This window comes from Pezoporus occidentalis, unplaced genomic scaffold (assembly GCF_034315485.1).
Source record: "Pezoporus occidentalis ecotype Australia unplaced genomic scaffold, CSIRO_AGI_Poc_V1 ctg46, whole genome shotgun sequence".
Taxonomy (NCBI): Eukaryota; Metazoa; Chordata; class Aves; order Psittaciformes; family Psittacidae; genus Pezoporus; species Pezoporus occidentalis.
In genome coordinates, this window is record NW_026915791.1 from 3710700 (window position 1) to 3736842 (window position 26143).

The 26143-nt window shown below is 41.7% G+C and overlaps 1 protein-coding gene across 1 annotated transcript in view; it reads right to left on the reverse strand.

Annotated features, from left to right (window-relative positions):
* MIDEAS (mitotic deacetylase associated SANT domain protein) overlaps positions 1-25226 on the reverse strand; it is a 52365-nt gene extending 27139 nt beyond the window's left edge. Inside the window, exon 1 of the mRNA XM_062635659.1 lies at positions 24884-25226. The gene's annotated coding sequence lies outside the window, so the exon portion shown is untranslated. The remainder of the gene's footprint in view (positions 1-24883) is intronic.
* Positions 25227-26143: the final 917 nt, after the last annotated feature.

Sequence of the window (26143 nt, forward strand, 5' to 3'; positions counted from 1 at the left end):
GATTTTACTCAACCCAAAGTAGGTTCACCACTTGAATCTTAGCTTTTAAATACTTCCTTTTTTTTTTTCCCATGTGAAAAACAAAGTCTTCCTGGGTTCTAGCTAGTGTACATTCTCAGCCTTAACTGCAACATTGCTGTCACAGCTCCTTACAGGAAATCTGTTGAATTAGATTGATGGGAAAAATTTCTCACTAAACCCTCCTGCTGCCAGCAACTCAAATTACTGATCTCCCCTCTAAGAAGCTCAATTACTTTTAATGATGACAAACAGATTCTAAGAACAATTCTTACATTTAAGTTGAACACAGCAAGATGCTCAGTGTACTTCTGAGATGGAGCGATCGAGCCTTCCTTCTCTAATTTGCTCATTATTATTGTCAAATCCCACATTTATGGTGAAGAATCACGACACACATTTTACTAATGAGGACCAGAAAACAGAGGAACTAACTCACTTCTAAGATCGCACAACAAACCTGGTCAAAAATCAAGAACAGAATATAGGATATTAGCTACCAGCTCCCCTCCAATCCTGAAAGAAAAAATGGTTTTAAATCTACATGAAAAAGACAAAAATTGTTGGGCTATTTACATGTGTGCAGAAAGAGCAAAGAAAATTTAATTCCTCAGTGCAATAGCAGGACAGAGCTAGTTCAACGGGGTAGGTTTTGTTTCTGGGTTCTGTCATTTTGTGTTGAGGGGTTAGGTTTTTTTTAAAACTGGATACTTGCAGGGCATCACTTGTCTCAGTTAACAGAAATTTGCCCCTATTAAACAACCAGCACCTGTTGCCAGTCTTGAGTGAGAACCAAGAAAGCAGTGAAAACAGGTCAGGTTTTGTGTTTGCTAGAAGACCTGCAAAGCTTACTGCACAGCTTATCCATCTGCTATGCTTACCCTGCTGTATATGAAAACAGCTTCAGTGCCTCCCTCAAAAGCCTCTCATGCACGCTCACTTGGGTCACATTTTCTTGCAGACAACTACACCAAAATTGCTGCAGATTGTTTGCAACCTCCCACTAACCAGCTTCAGACACCTTGAACAGGAAGCATAACAGCACAGCTTTCCTACATATCGTCCTTGGGAGGGAACACGGAAGACCAGAAAACAGACCATGCTTGTAAATTCTATAGCAAAGCACAGCAACCTATCTTCTGAAAAGACAGAGAAAAGCTAAAAGCAACTGAAAAACACAACACTGTCCAAGAAAAATTAGAGCATAAATGGAAGATGATGCTTTGATGTCCCTGTCACCTTAACCCAAATGGTACAGCATTTTCCACAGATACCTAGAAAGCTTGTCTCTACAGCAAAAGGTGTTATTTTCCAGGAGACAAGCACCACAGAAGGAACATCAGCTGAAGCCCAAAGTGAGCAAGTAAAAAGAACTGAAGAACCAACTGAACAGTCTCCAGTTAAAAGAAGCCCACTACAAAAGAATATAAACAGGTAACTACCATTTTGCCTCCCTCAACACCTCCAAATAAGAAACCAATCTAGGGAACTGTATCAAAATCCTAGAATCAGTAAAGCCTATGAAATGGAGGGAGGCTTACTTGTCTGCATAACTTTGCATAGCAAAAAAAGGGAACTCCACAGTTCTGCCCATAACAGAGGCAGAGATCAAAGGAAAGCTGCTTCATAGACAGGGAGAGACAACAAAAAGGAAAACAGCATCCAGGAAGCTTTACAACTTCCACTGTTGCCTGAAGGTGCACGCCTGGGGCTAGCAAATGCATACCTAAGCTGTACACATCCAAGATGCTTATGGCCTACCCAAATATTCACATGATCAGCCCATTTCTGTTGAAGAAAGACCAAAGTTAATGACTGAATTCAAGGGCACCTCTGCCCTGAGGACAGCATGGTTAAAATTACTTTGCTACCACTTTTACTTTCCCATTTTCAGAGAATGGGGACTGATAAAGCTGCATTAAAGCACTGTACTAACCAGAGATTCACAAGCAAAATCCATTAGCTCTGTGATGTGAAGCAGGAGAGACAATGGGAAGGACTGAAGGACTATGTGCCAGCAAAACCATGTAGCTTGTATTGCATCACCGGATGCGAAAAACTACTGCTCCAACCTAGACCATTCCTGACATTCAGCATCATAAAAATATTTTGGTCTGTTACTGTAAAGGATGACATAAAGGAGAGGCAGTGAAAATGTGTTCTCATTTAACTGGATAGCTTCCAGTTTAAATTCACAGTTCCTGTTAAAATTCACCTAAGCATGCATTCTATTTTGACCTAATATTTATATCTGAGGATAGGGTCTTATTTCTCTCCTATCTCCACAATTTTCCACTTTCCATCTAAACACACAGATGCATTCTAATATGCAGGATGTAAGAGAGAAAGATCTGCACCTCAAAAGGGAGTTTTGAGGTAACAGCTCTAAGAGTTGTGTACTTTCAATGACCACTCAAAAAATAACCTCTATTTTGGCTTGTCTTCTTCAATCAACCTGTAAATTCAGCACAAGTATTGAAGGTTCCCTTTTCAAAATGCACCTGGGATTTTCCACCTGATTTTGTTTTAAAGGGATGAAAACTACACAAAAAGAAAATGCCCATTGGGTGCTGATCAGTCTTGCCCTTACAACCAAGGATCCAGGCAAAACCTGGCTTACACAAACAGTTCCATCAGAACAAAGTCAGCATGAATGAGGAAGAAAAAGGCAGACTGGAATTTTAAAACTTCGAAGATTAACAAAAAAAAAAAAAAAAAAAATCACCAAAACCCAAAAAAACCCCACAAAACAACAACCCTGATTTATTTTTAAAGGAACTGACAGTGTTGTTTCTAACAGTTACTGAAGAGATACTATGGCAGATACAAGCTGGATCCTCAATTTAATTTATCTTCATGCAAAGTTTTGAGTGGTATTTCCAAAACAAGTGAAATTTTGCCCAAACCTCATCTCATGAAAACAGAAGATTAATCGCACAAGATTAATCTTTGGTCTTGCAGAGAAACAACATGCAGTTCTTGGAACTACAAGGAAAGGATGGCTACATGAGCTGGATTTCTGTATACAAATTCGCAGGAAAGCCAATCTTCACAAACGGCTTTGCAACAGAGTGCTGGCTTACCCTTTAATAAAATAGGTATATGGCACATCTCTTAATTTAGTCACTGTTTATAAACCATACTGAGGTTAGGAATATTAGTTATTACAATCTGTCATGATAAATACCATGATCTTAAGAGGCTTGGGCAGCCTTAGAGTGAAGAGAGATCACTGCAATTAAGAAGTATGAAATGCTGCTCTCAGGCTTTGTAAAGTTACATGAACATACTATACTTTCCGACTGGAAATGAGTTAACAGTCCTTCCAAATGTAAGCACTTAGATAGCTATTTTAAGCTTTTTTGTTTGGAGCTGTCAGGGAAGGCAGTTGCTAGCAACAGAGAGACTCCAACATGCAGGAATCACAGCAGGCTCTAAAGTCAGAACAGCAACGAGAAGGCCAAAAGCTACTCCCTGCCCTCGCATTCACATAGCTGACATAACCGCAAGAACCCCTTCGCTCCAAGCGCCTCTCCCACCACAAACACACCAGCTGCAGATTTGCAAGGATCCACCCCAGAGACAGACCAAATCTCTCTGCACTTTAGCCCTGCACACCTGAATGCACTGAGCAGCAACAGAAAGACTGCTGCACGTTCATTCACTTCCACCTTGACCTCTCCAGCACTCCATCACCAAACCAGCCATATGCAGATGCCCAGTGTTTGCAACACCACAGCCTAAGTGCTTCACAGATTTCTTCAAGGCTTTGCAAGAGGTAATGGCCTACAAATAAGGAAACAGGAAAGCTCATAGAGATGATACTTTCCATTCCCAGAAATTTCTTCATGAGAGACATAAATGCATTCAGTACCCAGACTATAGCTCTCAGCAGATGCCAGCAAGCAGGCATCATCACCCATCCATGTCTGGCTGGAGAATAGCTGGGACTAAAAGTGCAGGCAGAGCCTGGGTCTGAGATCAATTTCCAGCTCGGCTACAGGCATGCATCTTAAGCAAGCCACCTCAGTTCATAAAATGAGAATACCTGCAACCCAATACACTGATATACATAAAGTATTAACCTTAATCATACACTCTAACAGGATAGATGGGGATTCTTCCACAGAGAGCTTAAAACTCTAATTACATGATGCAACTGGGTAGTGATAACCAAAGAGGAGGGAGGGGGCAAAAAAATGTAGGAAAAAGTTCACACAATAATATAGTTGTTCTTTTGCCATATGCCTCTCTGCCTCACTCGACCCACAAATACATTTTTGGTTTCCAACAGTTATCTAAGCTGAAGCAGTGCTGTTCTTGGTTTGCTCACAGCTCAGTATGGACTCAGTATGGACTGAGCTGATCTATTCTAAATCTACTCAGCCAGGCTTTAACAGCAGGGACATGACTTTAGTTCAAATCTCTAAAATCATGTCTTTTAAGAAGTTTTGTGGTCACTTGAACATAGCAGGATCTTTTTATTGTGCTGGTCTGTGACAACGTACATTTAGCTCTCCACCATGACTGGAGCATTACTGGACATTGCAACACTGCAGCTAAGCAAATCCAACTAGCTAGTCCCGGGGGTAGGAACACTGAAAAATTTGGGCAAGCATGATCAGCATGGTGAAAATCAACAAGGTTTAAAGAATCGAGGGGCACAGAAAGCACTTGATTTCTTGATCTTTAACTAATGAGAGCACTCTCCAGGCTGCCAGATTTAGAGCTCCCTGCCAGTTAGCTGGCAGTCCCCAGTCTCCTTATTTTAGCCACAGGGATTTCAATGGAGAAAAGTAAGAGCAGATGGTTGGCACCACCTGGATCAAATACAAAGCAAACCTTTTCCATTTTTGTAGTGGCTTATTCGTATCCTTACTAACATTATAAAGCACTTCCATAACTGGGCATAAGTAACACCAGTATGTAACATACATACCCAAAGTAAAGTCAGAATCTTCCTAAAGATTCAGCTCAACCTGCCTACCTGAAACCAAACCATCCATCCTGCACTTCATAACTTTTACATCGTTCCCTCTGCAAGTCCTGGAACAATACATCCTAACTGAAGTCATAACATTTTGGGTCAGTAATCCCACATTATATTTTGCATAGCTGTATTTGCTAAAGATACAAACTACGTAATTGCTATTAACAGGAACAGTAAATCCTTCCCAACTGTGAAAAAGCAGGTCATAAGTAATTGGAAAGTCACACAGCAACTGACCAGAAAAGCTGCTAACAGGATCAATGCTAAACACTTGACCATCTCCAGAAGTAATTGCTAAGCATTAAAAACAAAACAAAATCCCTTACATAATAGAGTTTTCACTCTCAGAATGAAAGGCTAATGAACTAACCACCTCTTCAGGTGCATGGATTCTTCTCTCACATTGAAGAAAAAGAAATTCTGAAACTGATGCGCCTTTACAATCCATAATGCATTTAGTGGACTCTAATGGATTTTTTCCATGCCAGCTCAATAGCACCCTCTTATTTCGAACAGTTTACCAGTTATCTTATGTTCCACAGCTTCTGATGACTGCTATTTTCAACAAATCTCCAAACAATAAGAAGGAATGTCCGGGCTCCCGTCACCAGGCTGAGATTCACTACACAGTTCTCCCCCATTTGGGAGAGATCTAGGAATCAACCAAGGCAGAAAAACATCCTACTGTAGTTGTTACATTGAATCACAGAAGAGTTGTGGTTGGAAAGGACCTTAAGATCATGGAGTTCCAACCCCTCCGGCCATGGGCAGGGACACCTCACGCTAAACCATGTCACCCAAGGCTCTGTCCAACCTGGCCTTGAACACTGCCAGGGATGGAGCATTCACAGCCTCCTTGGGCAACCTATTCCAGTGCCTCACCACCCTCACAGGAAAGAATTTCCTCCTTATATCCAACCTAAACTTCCCCTGTTTAAGCTTTAACCCGTTACCCCTTGGCCTGTCACTACAGTCTCTAATGAAGAGTCCCTCCCCAGCATCCCTATAGGCCCCCTTCAGATACTGGAAGGCTGCTATGAGGTCTCTCTCCTCCAGGCTGAACAGCCTCAACTTTCTCAGCCTATCTTCACATGGGAGGTGCTCCAGCACCCTGATCATCCTTGTGGCCCTCCTCTAAACTTGTTCCAACAGTTCCATGTCCTTTTTATGTTGAGGACACCAGAACTGCACACAATACTCCAAGAGAGCAGAGGGGCAGGATCACCTCCTTTGACCTGCTGGTCACAGTCCTTTTGATGCATCCCAGGATATGGTTGACTTTCTGGGCGGCAAGCACACATTGCCACCTCATGTTAAGTTTCTCATTGACCAGCAGCCCCAAGTCCTTCTCGGCCTTTTGAAAAAGCGAAGAAAAATTCTGTTTGGGGAAAGCAGTTGAAGGAACTTGCCCACACACTTGATGTTGTTGGAATACTTAACATTTACGTAACGCTTTGTAACAGTTAAAGCAATGTATTGACACCAATTCATCCAACCTCACAACATGTCATGTGCAACATTCTGTATTTTTAACAGTTAAATAAAGAGATACGAAAGAGCTTGTTTTGCACAAAAGAGCAAACAGGCAGCCAACAAGAGATTGTTGTTCTGGATCTCCTTGATCTGTTTTGTCCTCTGTTCACCCCCTTCATATTGCGCAGCTACAAACTGCATTTGCAAGATGACAGGTAAAGCATCTTCATTTTGAACAGATACACTAAAATTCAGAAACTGGCATAGAACACTACTTCTTAAAATACCTTGTACAACTCCCCACATTAACTCCTGTAAATATTAAAGCTATTTTGAAATAAAAACCATGGTGTTTTCTAAAGCACATGAAATTTCACCAACCCCTATCTGTAGAAGAGCTCTAACATTAATATGTATCTATGGCAGTGTCATACTAGAAATTTCTAACCAATACTCCATAGATGCAGCATTCTACAATGCCTTTGTATGGTCCATGAGCTCTGCCCGGAACTGCAGGCTAAGGGGAACAGCTCTTCCACTTGCATGAAGTGTACTGGTTGGGGCTTTTTTATTTGGCAGTTTGTTTTTGGTTTCAGAAAATGACAACACTAGTCAGGTGTCTTACTGCCCATGGCTTCATTTCTTGCACTGTAGTACAGAAACTGTACTACTGCAATGTCTATTTTACTCAGATGCATGGCCTCATAACTTTAGCATAACAGCACTACATAATCTAATGCACATACTCTGGCAACACCTCTTTAAGGGAGGGAACTTCTATTATTCCCTTTTTATTGAAGAGGACTACGTCGGAGAGAGTAACTATGAAGTGACTTGGCCTGAAGAGGTCTATGACAGAGCAGGGAACCCAACTCATTGTCAAGCTAGTGCCCTACCCTTTCAGTCAGCTTCAGTCTTGTTACTCACTTTGAAATCCCATCCTAAGGATGGCTAAGGTGCAAGTGAAACTTCCCCAAAACATTTCTCCCTACGTCAGCCTGCTCATGAGACTGTATGCCATGCATAAGAATAAACTCAAGGTAAGTATATTGCAGTCAACGCTGGTTTATTGTGGAACTAAAAATACTTTTCTAGCTTTTAGAGCTGTCACCTATAAGGCATATATGCACAGTGATATACTAGCCTTAACTGCAGTAGTGTCCAGGAACACACGGCATAATTCAGTAATACTAATCAGACCTATTCAGGTGCAAACATGACATTGCTACTCATTCTGTCTAGGGATGAGGTAGCAATGCTGAAGAACCTCACCTAATCCCTTCCCTGCATGCAATTACAAATTCAAATGAAGAAATGAATGAATATAGAATCATAGAATAGTTAGGGTTGGAAAGGACCTTAAGATCATCTAGTTCCAACCCCCCTGCCATGGGCAGGGACACCTTATGCTAAATCATATCACCCAAGGCCTCGTCCAACCTGGCCTTGAACACTGCCAGGGATGGAGCATTCACAGCCTCCTTGGGCAACCTATTGCAGTGCCTCACCACCCTAACAGGAAAGAATTTCCTCCTTATATCCAACCTAAACTTCCCCTGTTTAAGTTTTAACCCGTTACCCCTTGGCCTGTCACTACAGTCCCTAATGAAGAGTCCCTCCCCAGCATCCCTATAGGCCCCCCCTTCAGATACTGGAAGGCTGCTATGAGGTCTCCACGCAGCCTTCTCTTCTCCAGGCTCAACAGCCCCAACTTCCTCACCCTGTCTTCATACGGGAGGTGCTCCAGTCCCCTGATTGTCCTCGTGGCCCTTCTCTGGACTTGTTCCAACAGCTCCATGTCCTTTTTATGTTGAGGACACCAGAACTGCACACAATACTCCAGGTGAGGTCTCACAAGAGCAGAGCAGAGGGGCAGGATCACCTCCTTCAACCTGCTGGTCATGCTCCTTTTGATGCAGCCCAGGATACGGTTGGCTTTCTGGGATGCGAGCACACACTGAAGCCAGCTCATGTTCATTTTCTCATTGACCAACACCCCCAAGTCCTTCTCCACAGGGCTGCTCTGAATCTCTTCTCTGCCCAACCTGTAGCTGTGCCTGGGATTGCTCTGACCCAGGTGTAGGACCTTGCACTGGTCATGGTTAAACCTCATGAGGTTGGCATCAGCCCACCTCACAAGTGTGTCAAGGTCCCTCTGGATGGCATTCCTTCCCTCCAGTGTATCAACTGAACCACACAGCTTGGTGTCATTGGCAAGCTTGCTGAGGGCGCACTCAATCCCACTGTCCGTGTCAGCGACGAAGATGTTGAACAAGACCGGTCTCAACACCGATCCCTGAGGGACACCACTTGTTACTGGATTATATACTGATTTATAGCTAAAGTAGATTAGCTTTGGTACATATTTTCATCTGTTCCCACCACTTATGATCACCATAAGCATAAAAGCACACTTTGGAATCAAGAGAATAAAAAAAAGAAGAGGAGCTCTTAAATCCTGTAAGACAGTGCGTTTAGCAAATACCGAGACATGCGTATGCCATCTATGCAACCTCCTTCCCAACAACCACTTCAAGGGAAAAGAATTTTTGCTCTTTTCCCACAACTGCAACATCTGAGGCACCACAAATAAGAAACAGCTTTCAGGCCCACAAGAAACGGATGCATCAGAATAGCACATGTTCAAAGCCCACCCGTGCAGGGACAAGCTTCTACCCCTTGATCCCCTAACTGCATCTTCTGTTTAACCCTGCCTCTGGCCAAGTTAAGAGCAAAACTTGTAGTGACATTTCAGCAGGAACATGGTAGAGATCACAGCAGCTGGTCTGCAAGAACAAAAGGACTCTTTCAGCAGATCATAGAAGGGGCTCTGCTGCTGCCATCTCTGGCTTTTCTGAAGTCCCAGAGGTGGGGTGCACCATGGTCCTCTGCCCCGGTTCTGTTCTGCAGTCACTAACATCATATTTCTGTCATTTAAGGAGGCAAGAGGGGGAAGGGAGGGGCAGAACCATCACACATTTGGTTGTGAAATATAACAAAGTGTCATGGAAAAAATAAAACAGGGGCCAGAGTTCTTTAAATGCAAGCATTAGAGATGAAATGGCAAGTCTTGTTTTCCCCCTTTCCCTAAAAGGCTACGTATTTATACCAGCTGCTTATAAAAACAAACAAAAAAAAGACCACAAAAAAATAAAACAAGCCTTGAGAATTATGCATGAGGAATGCTAAGTCACAGTATTACTTAGAAAGAGCAAGTACTAATTTGCACATAACTGTGATGAAATTCACCTATTACAGCAAATTAAGGCAATTCTGCTCCCAAATCTCCCACCACTTATACTTGTGGCTTTGTTCTCTCTCTTCCTTAATAAAAAACTTGTAGACTCAGCACAAAAGGTTCCCTTGCAGACAAAATCTGCCAAATCAGTCACGGAAGTATTGTCAGAGCCACAAAAAACAAACAGAGAACACAACAGAAAATTCACTCTCATCGCTACCTGTGCATAAGACCATGAGGAAAAAGGTTCAGTGAAAGGAATGGCTTCCACTTTCACATAGTTCCTGCACACAGCAGAATAAGCTTTTATTACTGTAGCAATTTCTAAACTTATGGCTTTGCTTAAGCAAGGTTTCTGTATTCTTCAGTTATCGTCAGTTCACCTGCAAGATGCATGACCCTGGTTTTAGCATAAAGCTTCACAGTAGCATCTGCACAGACAGAGGGATTCCCCCAGGCAGCAGTTTCAGAGGCCCAGGGCTGAAGAATTTATCACTTTTGATTTTAGATTGAGGTCACGTACAGTGATTGGTTTCCATTCCTGTTGCCACATGTAGGAAGCTAACCCGTGAGAAAAAGGTGAGACCATAAAAAGATTAGCAGAAAGAAGAAAATATCTCCCTTCTGAAACCACAAGTGTATCAGGCCCTGAAGATGCCTTTCCTGTTACACCTTCATACCCAGTACATTTTGTTCATTTTCTAGAGCACAATGCCCTCCAGTTAAGTATACTTAGATATCATGGCAGTACAAACTCTTTCGAAAGACATGAACCACCCATGCAAGTTAGCAACTGTAATAACTTCATAGTGTGCCCTTCTCCCTTGCCCTTTTTAGCTTCTCACAATTGGTAATTTCACTTATTAACATCTATCTTTTATTTTTATGCACAGATATTTGCATGGTGAAGAGGAAAAACACTTCTTTTTTTTGGACACGGAAACAATATTGTATAACAAATTTCTCAGTATCACTGGAGGAACTGCTTATAGTTCAAAAGATCATGAATACTCCAAAATCAATTGAAAAAAGTCCTACATATACCTCCTCCTAACATTCAGTAGATATTGGATTTAAAGGCTCATGTTTTTAATGGCAGCAATTGGAAAAAAACACACACCTGTCAGTTGCTCAACTCCCAGTATCACTTCACTAGCTCTCTGGTCAAAATCTAAAGTAAGCAGATCTGCAACTCTGATGTTAATAAAGGAAATTGCTGACCACACTCCAACTTTTCAGGCTTTTTATACCTTAAGCAAGTAAAATGATACTTCTGGTGGTCTTTGAATTAACAATTTAAAATAAAGTCCCTAGCAATAAAGATACTTTGCTTGCCTTGCTGCAGCAGTAAAAACTTCCCCAGACAAATACGGACATGTTCTTTTCCTGCTTCTCATTCTGGAAAAGTAAATCTTCAGTAACAAAATCCTCCCACTGGGTGTTTCTTGACAATCTACGTACTTACAACAATCTCTACTATTGAGAGCAACTTCACTAAACCAGTCTAGGAATAATTTCCATGATCACTCTGGGGAGGAATGAGGGAAGATGTAAATGGTTAACACTCTCCCCCCTCTCCCTCCAAGCAAATTGCACACACAAGCAAAAAGGCAAGGGAAATAATTAACCTCTCAACTCCTGAATTTTGCCTTCAATTCCCTAAAGGAACTTCATGCACAAAATCGACATGTGGAAAGAATAATCGGTGGTGACCAACTTGCTGAGGGTTGTGGAAAACTGGCCTGAAGAGCACAGTGAGCTCTTGCCAGAGATCTGCTGCTGCACGGACCGCAGTGAACGTGCTCCACAAAAACACCATGTCCTTTCCAGGCATTCTGGAAAACCTCAGTTTAAAAGCAACCAGTGACTACCTCTTCCTTCCCACGCTGAAGCTTAACTTCTTTTTTTTCTCTCCCTTCATAAGAGAAAAAGGCAGACATACAATTGCAAACGTATGCACTAACTTAAAGTCACTTTTTAGTCTTTACAGCACGCAGCTCCATCACATGGCCCTATGGCCTCTGCTGGATACTAGCACCATATCTGGCAGGAGATACAATCCATTTATTTTTAAGATACAGAGGGTGTTATTTAAATCTACAAGTTTGCTTTCAGCTTGAAGCTGCCTTTTTAAATCAAAATCGCATGAGTAACAACTTGCTATTCATTAAAGTATCTTAGTATTTAAAGATGAAGTGATCAACAATACTTCATTAAATCATTCATTAAAAAACTCATTAATTAAAGAAAAGAAAGTCGTGGAATAATCTTATACCAGATCCACTATTCTATCACCATAATTTCCTCCTGAAGAAGCAGCAGCTCTTGCAAGTGCTGTCTGCATATAATTTGAGCTCTGTACTTTATTTATTATCCCGTATTTTAGAAGTGCATCTGTAATTACTACATCTCTTCCAAGTTTGCATAAATAAATCTTATTTTCCTATCCAAAATGAAATCTGTATTTTGGAGGTGGCAAGACACTGGGCTTCCCCTTGCAGGGGAAAGCTTATCCTGCCCTCCTCTCTCTGAGCATACTGGCATATAGTATGTTAGTACCTCGGTTATCCAGGTCCACTCACACTGCTGTAGAACTGCTCTCAGACACTTTTGTTGGCATCTGGGGACCAATAAATTTTAATGTACATTGCTGTTGCAGCTCATGGCCTGCACCTCCCTAGTTCCTTTAGTTTTTCCAACTCCCTAGGATGCCTGTATCATTCCTACTAGGCAGGAATTGTGCTCTCCAGCTGCTGCTGCAAGAAGCTAGTGTAAGCACGGATTTCCATTTATAGCAACTCTTCTAAAAAGTTTTTTCTCTTGTTGAGACAAACACTAGCTTCAGCACGATTACAATCCATCTGTGCATATATCTGGTAGAAAAGTTATTTCCTCTTACAGAAGGTTATACTTATTTAGCTGCTCCAGTACAGCTGCTCCAAAGCCACTCAGAGTCTAAAAACATACTTTTGTGATGTGCATTCCCCAATGAAATGCATCAGCTGCTGAGCAAGAACCCAAGTGATAGCCTGAAGAAAGAGGATCTCTCAAAGGGTTTGTGTCCACCCTGCAGCTCAGCAATACTGGTTTCAAGAGTCATGAAGCACAGCCTGCCCTCCAACCAGGCACCTGGCAGCTCCCCTGCCCTCGCAGGCAACCTGGCATGCCATGACATGTGGCTGCGGCTGCTGTGACATCCAACTCCCCCCCTTCATTAATTTAGACACACACGCACACACCCCTGCCTAGCCAGGCACTAAACACCCCTGCAAAGACAGGCAGAGGCAATAGACATTTGTAGCACATGCACGGAGCCCTTCATCCTGTCCAGCAGTGCACATAAAGGCATCCTGGAAGACATGCATTTCATTTAGGTCTTGGATAAGGATCTTCCAATTTATTTATTCAATTTTTTTAATATACAGCCCCTTCTGCGTTTATACTACTTGTTTTGCATATCCGTGAGCAATGAATATAGTTTCTTTTCCAGCTTATGCATTAAAAGGAAACCTAGCTCCCCATAATGATAAATTAGATTAAAAAGAGCCTAGCTACATCACAGTGTCCAGACTTTACTAACAGAGAAGGTTTTACTGTTACTGGCTTGAGTTTTTTTGATATTAAAAAGCCATAAACTGCTACCCACAACCCCCAAGAAAAAACCCAAATCAAAGTACCTTTCAACTGCTTTAATCCTCAACTTACAAGACATGTGATGCTTTCAATGACATCAAGGCCATAACGTATTTGCAGCCTGGTCAAAGGTGATGCTCTTGCTTATGCTGGCATCTGATTAAACTATGAAGGCTCCAGCATGTTATTAATGTATTTTCAGTCATGAAGGAATTATAAAAATACTCCCTTGTTTGAATTTTGAAATAAAACCCAGTTATTCTGCTTTCAAGAAGTTCTTGTAAGAGATGCATCAAGGACTTCAGACTTTTTTCACCCCCAAAATTGCAATTTGTTTGAGAACCTTTTCAGTTATCAACAAACTATTAATCAACATGAAAATACAACTATACGCTTTTTCAAGTTTAACCAATAAGGAGTTGGTAATGGTTAAATCTGTATTTAGGGGGATCTACAAAAGAGAAAAATATTTTTCAGCTGGAAATATTTTCATTTTTTTTAAAGTTACTGTAATGGAGGCCTTGATTCTTAAAATTTGAAGCAGCTCATCTAAAACATTAAACAAATGAGTTACAGATTTATTAATATTACACTGATAATTAGTACTGAGGGTACTGAAAAAGAGGGTACTGTTTGAAGCCAATATCTAAAATACACTTTGGAAAAACCCCACAAATAAATTAACATCCCTGCCTTCAATTAAGATGTGAGACCCAAGACAATTTTTCTTCCAGCAATTGTTTTTAATAATAGTAAGGGACTGCTGCTGAACAGATAAGCAGACAGTTGACATTGTTCCAGACACATGAGCTTTCCAGATCTTCCTTATTTAAAAAAGGGGATAAAAAGAAGTCACCTTTAAAGCAAACCGGTCTCCCTGAGTCTAGTCGTCACACCAAGTATTAACCTCTGCTTTATTTCTTCATCTGTTGGCATTTTTTAAATTTTTTTGTATAATACAAAAATCAGATCAGTGGCTCCTTTCCTTCAAAGTGACTGGGAAGTCATCTGTTCTCAACATTCAGCATTTGTAAGAAATCCTGCAATACTGGTATGAGACTGCGAGTGAACTGTGCGAATGAATGAAGGGATATGGAATGATTAAGTCATGAGCACAGTTTAACTTTTCAGTAAGATAACTGCAAGTAACACTTCCAGCAATGAAGTAGTTTTCAACTAAACTGGAAACTTAGTTGAGAATTTCTGATGGTTTAAGGGGACAGAACTTTGAAAGCCAAAAGAAAACCATGTTTCTTCCAGAATAAACTCCCTGATTACTCCATGCAACCTCATCAGCTCTCCAAACCACAAAATAGGAAGGGCCAAGTTTCTGCAAGACTTTGCAGTTGTCACTGTCAGGTTTTGATTTTGTTTGCTGGGTCTCTCTAGCCACACAGGGCAAAAGCAGTATCAGTGTCATGCAAAATACAGCTCTGATTTTGTACATAAATACCACTTCTTTCAGCTTCTTACTTCCAGGCATTCTTGCCTGTGCTCTAGAAACTCTGTCTTTTCTATGTTGTAGCATTTTGTGCTCAGGACCAATTCTGAATCCAAGCCACAGCTATTCCCAACGAAGGGTATAACACTACAAAGGGTTAAGAAACAAGCTATCTACCACCAGATCACCTTCCCCCCACCTTTTCAAACAAGAAAATTTCATATTCTTCAAAGCTATTTTGCATTGAGAGGACAGTACTAGATTTGCATCAAAATACATTAAAATGTTCAGTGGGAAAGCAAACAGTTAAAATATCCATTATGGTTGCTGCAAAGAAATAGTAGCAAGTAACTTAATAACTTCACTAAGTTTCCTGCATTCAAAGTCATTATACTTCTCCTCTTCAGATGGGGTCACTATGTTCTGCCAATTCATGAGCTCCCAAAAATAAACTAGTTGAGTAACTAAAGATGTTAATAGATTTTCACATTCTCTCCATGCATCCAAACTGTACGGCTCAGATGGTTACTTGTAAACAGCCAGGCATCCTACATTTAAACTAGAGCACTTTCCCAAGCAAACTGTCACTCGCAGTAACTCAGTTACAGCTGTCACTAAACACAGACTATCCTTCCACCTCCACACTGTACTCTTCTCTCTTAAATCAAGTCACTCAGAAAGCACTGTCTTCTTAAAATACTTTTAAGCACACAGTGAAATAGTTGTTCTGTTCATCATCACAATAAAAAAAAAAACATTAGAGAGCAGCTGACAGACCTGCTCCAGGGCAGGTCTCCCGGGAAAATCCCTGGAAAAATGCTCTACATGGCAAAAATGCCCTGGAACCATGCTCCAAGGGAGCAACTTGAGCCACTACTTTGGTTTCTTCCACCTTTGCCCTTTTCAATGACACTGCTGAAGTTACCCAACTGAGAAACAGAAAAGTATGAAATCACTCTGCATAAGAGCCTGTCTGAAATTACCTAAGTGCACAGAACCACAGAGATGGTAATTTTGTTCACTGATGACCTGATTTAAATCGAATAAGTAACCTAGCTAGGGAAACTCTACTCAGTCTACTCCATACAGAAAATGGTGATTCGTTTCTGGAGTGCAACCCAGAAGCCTGTTCCATGTCTCCGATTTCTAGAAAAGAAAAAGAATGAACTAAGTATCTTGCAAACAACTAGAAGTCAGCCTTTTAAGCAGCATGCCCAGGAAAAGACAGTCAAAAGCCCACAGAGGATGCACCACAGGCTAACACGTATCTGCATTTGAACGAAAAATGCTGCTTTTCTACCTAAGGCTTAAGTGCCTTTATCTGCTGGAAGTCCACAGAGGGTGCCAGTAACTATTTCTGAACAACAAAGCCAGCTCCTTCTCAAACACAGTGTTTGTGAGAAGGTGTGACCTCCTGCACAAAGCCTGCTGACAAAACACTCAGCCAGCCTTGGAGATGCAAATTCAGACTCACACATCACACCCTCCCCGACCAGAGCGCCATCGGTCATCCCCACTCCTGACAGTGTGCCACCACTTGTTAGACGAGAGAAGGGCTCCGCAGCCTCTTCATTGAAGGCAATTACTTCACCTAAAACCGAGGGTGATAACAAGAGACAATTCAAGTAAATTACTAGTCAGTAGAGACTGCAAGAAAGAGAAGGCTGGAAACAGTTTTGTTGTATGTCCTACGGTACCAGAAAACACGTCCTCCCTGTATAACATTTTGTTACTTCTCTTTCAAGTCTGTCTTTGATCTTAGTTGTCCCACAGTTATGTAACAGTTTGTATATGTAAGCGTAGACTTAGATGCAGGAAATTCCATGACTGGAAGGCCTAATGGCCTTCTTGGTTAGGGCAAAGAGCAAGACCTCCTCTAAACAATAGCCACATGCTCCTTGTTGCTGATCAATTTTGTTTCGGTATAGCTAGCTTGTTGTGTTTACCTGTGAACAAAAGGCTTGGTGAGATCCTAAATACAAACACTCTCCCAAATACAAAATATTAACACCAGTTAACTTCGAGATAAAACATTTAAAGCAGTTCAAGTTAATAAAAGAGATTAACAGCAAGATTTTACTTATGATTTTTAAAGGCTAAACAAAGCCACTGACTTCTCAGTAAGAGTACGGGTATGACTTCTTAAACATTGAAACCCAACTAACATGTTAGAAAGCTACCCCCAGGCTGTATTCCTGAAACAGGTACCCAAAAGAAAGGATAGTACAGACCCAGTCACAGCACTGCAGCCTCCACTAGCAAACCAGACTCTCAAATTTGCCTTTAACCATCTAAGTGTGCCCTGCACCTTTCTTACGTATTATTCACACCAAAATGGTAAAAACCTGCAGTAAAACCACACTGGATCAGAATATGAAAGAAACATAGTAAAACTGTACTTTTGTATACCACATAGCTTGAGAATTACAGAGTGGCTGCACTGCAGTCTTTTATTAATGCTCATGATGGGAACAGCAGAAACAAACCATCTGATGCAGATTTGAATTATTCTCACAAACCCTCTTTAGTAGCTTTCTGTTCAATTTGTTTTGACAAAAGGCTATAGAAAACTAGATTACTTTTCTTCTTAGGAAACTATCTTTGTTTTAGAAACCAAAGAAATGCTTCGAATAGTGTCATCTTTGCTCTTTAGCTGAGTAACAAGTGAGCCAGTTTGAACACCGAGTTGCCTTGCTTGCCTTTTGTCATGCAATCCTTGATGAATGCTTTTATGGTAGTAGATGGGCTGAAGTGACTATTTACAATTCAAGATCCAAATCCAAGTACCAACATCTTTCATGAAGGAAGCAGTAAAACAGTCTAAATCTAAGCATCTTCCTACCTCGGCACTTTTTGTGTGTGTGCATGAGAATGTTTGTTTGCTTGGGGGTTGTCTGAAGAAGTTTTGCCCTTTCATCTAAGACTCATTTTTCCACAAACATCAACAGTAACTTCACAGTACTGTAACAACAAAATACTGTTGGTCAGGATTGGAACACGTTTAGATTTCTCACCACTGGCGGGAAAAAACAAACTAAAACACTTCTGTTTAAAGAAAAAAGTAAAAGCCAATTCAGTGCCACCCAAGTATTTAGTCAGCACAAAAGCAGCAGCATCTTGCCAACATGGCTGTTTTAACATCAAGTCCAAATATCAAATACACTGTCCCTTTAACTAAATATCTGAGTACACGTGGCCAAGCAATTGATGATGTTGACAAGTATTTGGGCCACTGCCTTTGGCGTCATACTTGACTAATGATACCTTTGACAGAGGTGCCTTGTGGAGAAATCCATAAACTTGCTAAAAAGCAGCAGCACAACCTGAAGTCCAGTGAAAGGTCTCTAACCTTGCTCTATATCTCCTCTGTTGACAAGACGCTTTGCTTCTCTATGACCAGTCTGCCCAAATTTCTTTTGTTTCCTGCGCTTTAAAATTGAGCAGATACATGCTTGCGTCACTCTTAGACAAACAAAAACCCACACCTTAGCATACATGTGTGCACAGGCAGGCTAGCCCATTTAAAATTCCAGGAGTACCCAAAAGAGGAAACTGAATCTTCCAGTGTACAATTTATATCAACAGTAAGTTTTATTATTTAAGAGCTCTTCCAGCTGTAGAGAAGAACTTCAAAAAGAAAGGCTTCAAATTTGCATTTTATTTCATTTGCTAACAAAGCTCTCTGCATTCTGAGTTCCTCTGTAAAAGGGAGGTAACTGGGTTTATTTACACGGCAAATGAAAAAACTCAGATAGGCTCTGCTCATTTTTTTAAAGAAAAAATATTGGCATTGACTTCAATGAAGCTTCTTGCAAGGGAGCCCATTATTCACTGTCAATGACTAAAACCTAAGCACAGTATCATGTATCCAAAACTCCCTAGGGGTTTTAATACCTCAACACTTGGATGTTTATTCTTTGCACCTCAAATTCAAAATCAATTGTTTATAAGAGTTCCACATTCTGCTTTTCATACGCCTAATCAATGAGAACATTTTTATTACAGATCAGATTTTCCTACAGAGAAAGTTACAGTATGCTATCTATAGAAAGTGCTAGTAGCAAAGTAGGACAGCTAGCATCATACCTCAAATATTTCACTTTTGCCAAAGAGCACTAAAAGCAAAACAAAACCCAAGTCAAAGCAGTTCTCATACTTCAGCAGGAAAGAAGTGTCTTAAATACTTTTTGCACTCATGCATGTATTTAGAAAATCACAGTAACAAAGACCAATAATGAAATTAAATCAGAAAAAAATAAGTCCATAATCAAATGCAACATTTTTTGCAATTCCTTACTTGCAGTAAGACCCTTTTTGAGCATACAACATTCCAAATATTCACAGAGGACAGCTTAAACTCTTATTATTAAGAATGCCCAATGGTACAGTAATACTTTTTAATTCCCAGCTTTAATTTATAGTGAATATTATATATTCATTTACTTCTCCCCAGTCATTTCAATATCCCTTAAAAAAAAAAATCCCCATTTAAATGAATACTGTTTTAAAAGACTACATGATTTACTCATCATACTTCTAAAAATATTCATATTTTCTTAAAATGTGATAATGTAACAGGTTTCCAATCAAAATCCAAATGTAATTTTAATTCAATATAATAAGGATCATATTATAAATTATCCAAATATTTAGCATGTTTCCTACAGGATAACATCTAGAGCTTGTCAAAAAAAGTTCTAAGTGAATCATTCAACTCAGAATATTCTAAGTCACAATCAGACTAAACCATAAGCACAGTCAGATTTCCCTACCAAGTTTTGCATACATGAGTATCTGGCATCCTAAATTATCATCATTGGAATCTCCTAAAGCAATCAGAATGCCTTACAGCTGTGGCTCTCCCTCCTCTCACCAGGAATTTGGCAGCACCGGGATTTTGCTCTCAAATTGTATAAAACCAAATTCAAAATAGGAAAATACTTTGCTAAATTCTTCTCCACCCAAGTGTAGTAATTTCCCACTAACACAGCAAACTCTCCTTTCAGGAAGTGCTTGAAAGAATGAGCAATACATTATGTAAGAAACAATAAAGCCTGAAAATAAAAAAAACTTAATGGCAAAGGATGCAGTAAAATCCCAAGAGTATTTTTAATGTATGGCACACTTTGCTTTTCAGTGTGTATAAAGGTGACTGTTCAGGGTTGAGAATCTGAACAGTTGAGGATATTATGAAACTGCAGGAATAGTTGACTTGCTTTACTATAAAACTCTAAATAATAATGTCATTTATGATATATTACTAAGAGACAGATGCAGGAGTTCAAAAGGAGATGCTCAAGGAATCAATCATAAGTGTGCACAGACATAGCAGATAAGTCCATACCTAAGCATACACGATTAAGTCCAGTTTGAAATCACGCAATGGGATCCAAACAGAAATGTATTTTTACTCTACAAACTATACAATAATAAAGGAATTTGGAGATTATTCAGACTTCTGGAACTAGTTTCCACTTTAGACTTCATCACAAGGCACACTGCATACAAGGTGACAAGCATTTCAGCAAACCTACTGCCCTGAAACGTGTAGCTTCAGAGAACTGATTTTAGTTTACCCATGCCTTTAAAAACAAAACAAAACAAAAACAAAAAAAAAAATACACCAAAAAAATAAAGAAGCACCCACTTTGCCACCCCCTCCAAATCTAAAAGCTTTTCCCAGTTTTTAAACTTCTTGATCAACACCAGCTGTCAGTGCAACAAGGCATTCATGTAATTTGCTTATACATAAAAAGAACATCCATTTTTGAGATGTACAGATATTCTTTGAAACTGACATCTTCTACAGCATGTAGAGATGAGTTAATTCTATTAATTCAGGCCTGGTGATCAGGTGGCTGTCAGTTGCACCAAACGTGAGAAAAAGAATCAACACAGCCCTAAAAGCAAAGAATTAATTAGCAAGATTCATCTCTGCATTCCCCATTCGACCCTTTGCTCCTGAATACCTGAATGCTGGCTGCATTCCAAATGCATACATTCGTTGTTTTTCCCTGGGGTGAAGGGCATAGCTTTCCCTCATGATATTTTTCAGTCGCTAGAGTTGATCAGCAGACCACTGGAGAAGGGCTACAGATGGAGACCATTCAGAAACAGAAGTTATGCAAAACTACATGAAGTGCTGCTGGAGCGGCCTCACGCTGGAAGCTCATGCCATTTGCACACTGGGAGCTGCTGTAGCTGCCAAGGAGCTTCCACGCGGAATGCAAGTTGCTGGTATGCAGCTACAAAAATCTAAATGACTGCTTGAGCTACCACCTCCTTCAGGGACCCAGATATCGCATGACAAGGATTTCTGGGTTTGAACGCTTGAATCACGCTGAAGGGAACACGTGATTCAAAGCACGAACAACTCCCGTCTGACAGACAGCTCTGTGCCACACTTCCAATTATTAGGGGAGGTCCTAATGATGATATTTCTGTGAATTAGCAGCACATCCCTCCTATTTACAAATTGCTCAGTGGCAAGTCTTCCATTTGGAGCTGACTCACAAGCCTTGGCTTGCCTGTGCCAGAATCTGCTAGCTTTTTGGACATGTGTTGCAAAACCTCACCACCAGAGCTCCTGCCTCCCTCATCCCCCCTGTTTCATATGATCAGCACTCAGAAAAATGATTTATTTCTCCCTTTCTGTTATTCAGAATACAACTAACTGCACTGGAGACAATATGCATATTTACTGCATTTCATTTTAGCATAAACTAATTTACTGCAACCAATACTAAAATTTTATGAAATGCCTGACAAAATAAAGAAGAAAAAGTTGGGGTTTGGGGGGTTTGTTTGTTTGATTTTACGAAACAACAAAACCAGATCAGCTCTTATCCCTAAGACAATTCCCATCAACACCCTCATTCCATAATTTGATCAACAGGTTAAAAAAGAGGCTGCTAAAGGTTTATCTTACCTCAAGGGAAAGCTAAGTAAGTTTCTTGGGTAGAAACCCCTCAAGAATGGCTAAGCATAGAGAAAATACATCCTCCTCTGGAAATGGAACCATGGGCTGGCTAGACAGACCTCCACCCTGATTCATGGAAGTTGCTCTCCTCTCCTGACATGCCTGAACATGCCCCCCATACACACATGCTGCTGCTATCACCATCACCAAGGCAGCCATTCCCAAAGAAAGGCTGCAGGTTACCTGTTAGGGTCAACTGCACTCATTGCCTGGGAGCCTGATGGAACAGCGTCATGGGAGGGATGCCAGGCTTGAAAACATCTCATGCAGCTCTGCAGCTGCCACTTACAGGTGACAGATAATAAGACTGAAAAGACAAACACACAAATAGTACCTGGAATGATTATATAGGCTCCCAAAAGGCTTGTACTGTGCTACAAGCCCTCATGGTTTCATATCACTAGCTGAATGAGTTCAAGGCTAGCATGGCTACACCTCCCTTTTGCTACTATGCACACAAATGTGTATCTATGACTAACTTCACTGAGTATCACAGGACAACTCATGGGCATGCAAGTTATCTATTCCTTTGCATGAAAGTCCGAAGCATCCTGGCCTAAAACTTTTTCTCCCACCATACAGGCTGTGAACACCAAAAGACTTAGCATAAGGAATAGCTATATTGTATCACCACCACAAATGATTAAAGGAATCTTTCAGCACTGTTTCTGATTTTCCCCAGAAGTGACTTTTACATTGAAACATAGATTGAAAAGTCAGTCAAAACATGAAAAAGAATTCAAAGAAAAATCTACAAATGGAACATCACAGTAATGCACAGATTAATGTATCTTTGCTTATGTTGTATTAAGATAAAATTTCCCAATACATTTACAGTAAGTTTGTCAGATTGGTTAATTAGCTACCTCCCCCCCCCACAAAAAAAAAACAACCAACAAAACCAACCCAAAACACCCAAACAAACTTCTTCAGCACGTCATTATGTTCTTCATTAACAAAGCTACATATATTTTACATGAAGCATTTAGTTGACAACCTGAGGAAACTGCCATTAATAAGATGACCCGTGTGTATTAATAAAATACATTCTCGTTGAACACCAATAAATTTTAAAGCAGCTTTCCATTTGTATAGCACTTTACATCACAGTGCTCAAAATACTTTACAGGCCTTCAGAGTATTTACTAAGAAATCAGCATGAGGGTTAAAGATAACATGTCTAGAAAACTGTCTCCAATCCTAGAAAGGCCAATTTCTGAGTACCAGTTCTGAAACCGTTTGGATCTGTGCTTTTTATGAATTCCAACTACTTCCAGAAGTAAACTGGTAAAAATTACAAGTAACGAGAATTTCTGAAAAACAAATCTTAGGTACCTTAATTTGTATCCACAAGGACTTTGGCATAATTTTGATGGCCTTCCACAGACGTTGTTAAAAGACTTGCTAACATGTTACCAACGGCACACTCTCAATGCTTATCCTATCCCCCAGACAACACTGCCTGCAAGATCACCCAGCAATATGCAACTCTTCAACTGAAACTGAAACAGCATACCCAAAACTTATGCCCGATCTAACACTCCTTTCGACCTCTAACCGTTCGTAGCCTGACACAAACTCTCCCGAGCGCTCTTCTCTCCATTTCCACGCACACTGCCTGAACTGCAGTTGCTCATTTTAACCTAGCACACAAGCACAGCAAAGCAAGAGTTGCACTAAACCTGCCGGACTCTTAGCAGACCTGCCTGATTTTTATCTGCTGCATAATCAGTTAAGAAAGAGGAACCACAGATTCAACGAGCTTTCAATTTCTTCAGTGATTTCAGAGACTACTGGGGGCGTTTCTGGTGAGTATTTCATTTCTGTGACTTCTACGATCGGCCTCACCCCACTTCTCCTTCCCTCCCCATCCCCCTTCTAATTCTTCAGTGAAATCAAAAGAGGACTGTGACAGTTCAATGCAGAATGCATTCTCTTTTTAGCATTTGCAATGCAGAACTAGGTTTTGTTCGGTACAGAAATCTTGCACAATAGCTTGTGTATACGTATTCGTACCAACAATGCTGTCCTATGCAATCACTCTGTAATTACACACAGTCATAAAGCTGCTGCTGTTGCTGCTTGGAACTGCAGTCTCGCCCTCTAAACAACCTAATATCAGTCTCCGCATTAGGACATTTCTCTCTTCCCCTCCCTTAACTGCTTACTGCTTGCTCCAGTGCAGACGGCCTTTACACCGCACTCAAAACACAGCCAGGACGAAATCAAATTATTCTTGAAAAATAAGCTGTTTCAAAGAAGATGCCAAGAAAATCTCTGTGGAGCAAAGAGAGTATTGGTCTAATTCTGCAGGCTGCAACCACACAAGATTTCACGAACCAAAAATAAATCCTGCTCACGCCTGTTAAACGAAAAACAAACCCCTTAAGTATTATATAAGGCTCGCACATACGTGCGTGGGTGCCTCGTCAGCTTTTACTGCTGCACTGCACAGAATCGCCCCTTTGCAGTTGCTGCCAAAGAAGCTGCACATTGGAGAGCACGGATTTTCGGACATTACCTAAGAAATTCCTCCCCAACCCCCCTGCACTGCGTAACCCCGGCAGAGCCTGGCTGAAGCGCGCCGTGCTCCCGTGGCACATGCGGCGCTGCCCCGGCTCCAGCACGCACCAAGGAAAAAGAAACAACACCACCACCACCCCCACCCCCCCCAAAAAAAACACCACCAAAAGCACACAACCCCAAACCACCCCCCCGCAAACACCGTCTGCAGACGGCTCACCAGCACACAGACGCGTCCTCCAGGAGCTGTTGCAGCCAGGCAATACCCAAGGAACCCCTCCGGAGCCCTCGCAAGGACTCGCGGTCAGAGGGCCCCCGTGGCTCAGCAGCCGAGGCTGCCCCCCCGCAGCAGCCTGGTCGGGAGCGCCGCTGCCCCGGCGGGCTGGAGCCAGGTGGCCCCGACACCTCCACGGGCGCTTTTGCCCCTCATCCTGCACCCGTGAACAAAGCAAAGCAGCCCCCCCCCCAAAAAAAAAGTCCATCAGAGACACCCCCTGTCCAAAATGGCAGGAAAACGGAAGCAAGACGTGAGGGGAAAAAATAATAAACCGCGAAAAACAGGAGCGGGCCGAAAACGCGGTGGCTCACCTGCAAAGCGAGGTGCGGCTGCAGCGGGGCGGCAAGTGGCAAAGGTGGGGAAGGAGGAGCAGGGGGGAGAAAGGCACCCAAACTTTGTTTCTTTCTCTCCGGGACTCATGGAAAGCGTCACTTCCTAGTGCGGTAAGTGGGGAGGCTCCCAGGCCCGGGCTCCTCAACAACTCCTCCCTCCTCCTCCTCCCGCCGCCTTCCCACCCCACAGCCGCAGCCCCGCCGACCCTCAGCGTCTCTTCCTGGCACCGGCCTGCCCCCAGCCCCCCCTTTTCACAGCTCTTGGCTTGACCTTCCGTGCTCGGCTTTGGCCGCAGGGAAGGAGGGGAAATCCCCGCCGAGGCATGGGCGGGCAGAGTTTGCAGCACTGATTTGGAAGCCAAAGCCCTGCAGAACGCTGCCGCGTCCAGCACCTGGCTAAACTCACCGGTTCGGTGCCAGCTCCCGCAGCGAGATCGGGCTTCGTGGCCTTTCTCTCCAAAAAAAAAAAAAAAGCAAGCAAACGGAAAGCTTTTTGTTTTTAAGGAACCACTGGAACCAAAGGAAAACGTGGGTTTTGGCTTGTTGGTTTTTTTTTTTGTTTCCCCCCTTTGGTCCCTTTTCTCACAGTTTGTTTTTCTGAAGAAAAGAAAGTGGAAAAACAGGGAAGAAAGCAGGTCAGGTCATGTGTACACTGTTGGCTGTTTTACCAAACGCCTGAAATTTCCTTGCACAAGAACACTGAAATTTCCTTGCACAAGAACTCCTAACTGCTGAGGTTTCTAAAAATGTTCAGCTCCTCTGCTGGAATATGGCTTCCTCTGGCGCCTTGGTCTGAGAATAAAAAACTCTGTGCTGGCAACTGCAGGCATGCTACTGCTCTTCAGGCAGGAAATAAAGAAGCTGCTTCGTCATTGCTCCCCCTGTAGACTGCTCCGATACCCGAGTTTGTCCACAATCAACAAAACTTTCAGAATATAAAACATTGAGACAGCATTCACAGGTTAGACTTTCCTTCAATGAAACATGCCAAGCAACACGGAAATGCCCAACAGTTTTACCCCAACACGCACGTTGCACTTGTTTATGTTCATCCAGGCTGAGATCATTCTGTGTACACAGCAGCACTGCTTCTCCCCCCCCGGATCAGCAGGGCAGTTCCCTTTCTAGCATGTGTTGCTTTATGAAGTGAAATCTAGAAGTAATTTTTGCACTCTTACTGTAGTTCGCATTTCTTTCACAATACGTCCTGGCTTCCATGCAGAACTTTTTACCAGGGAA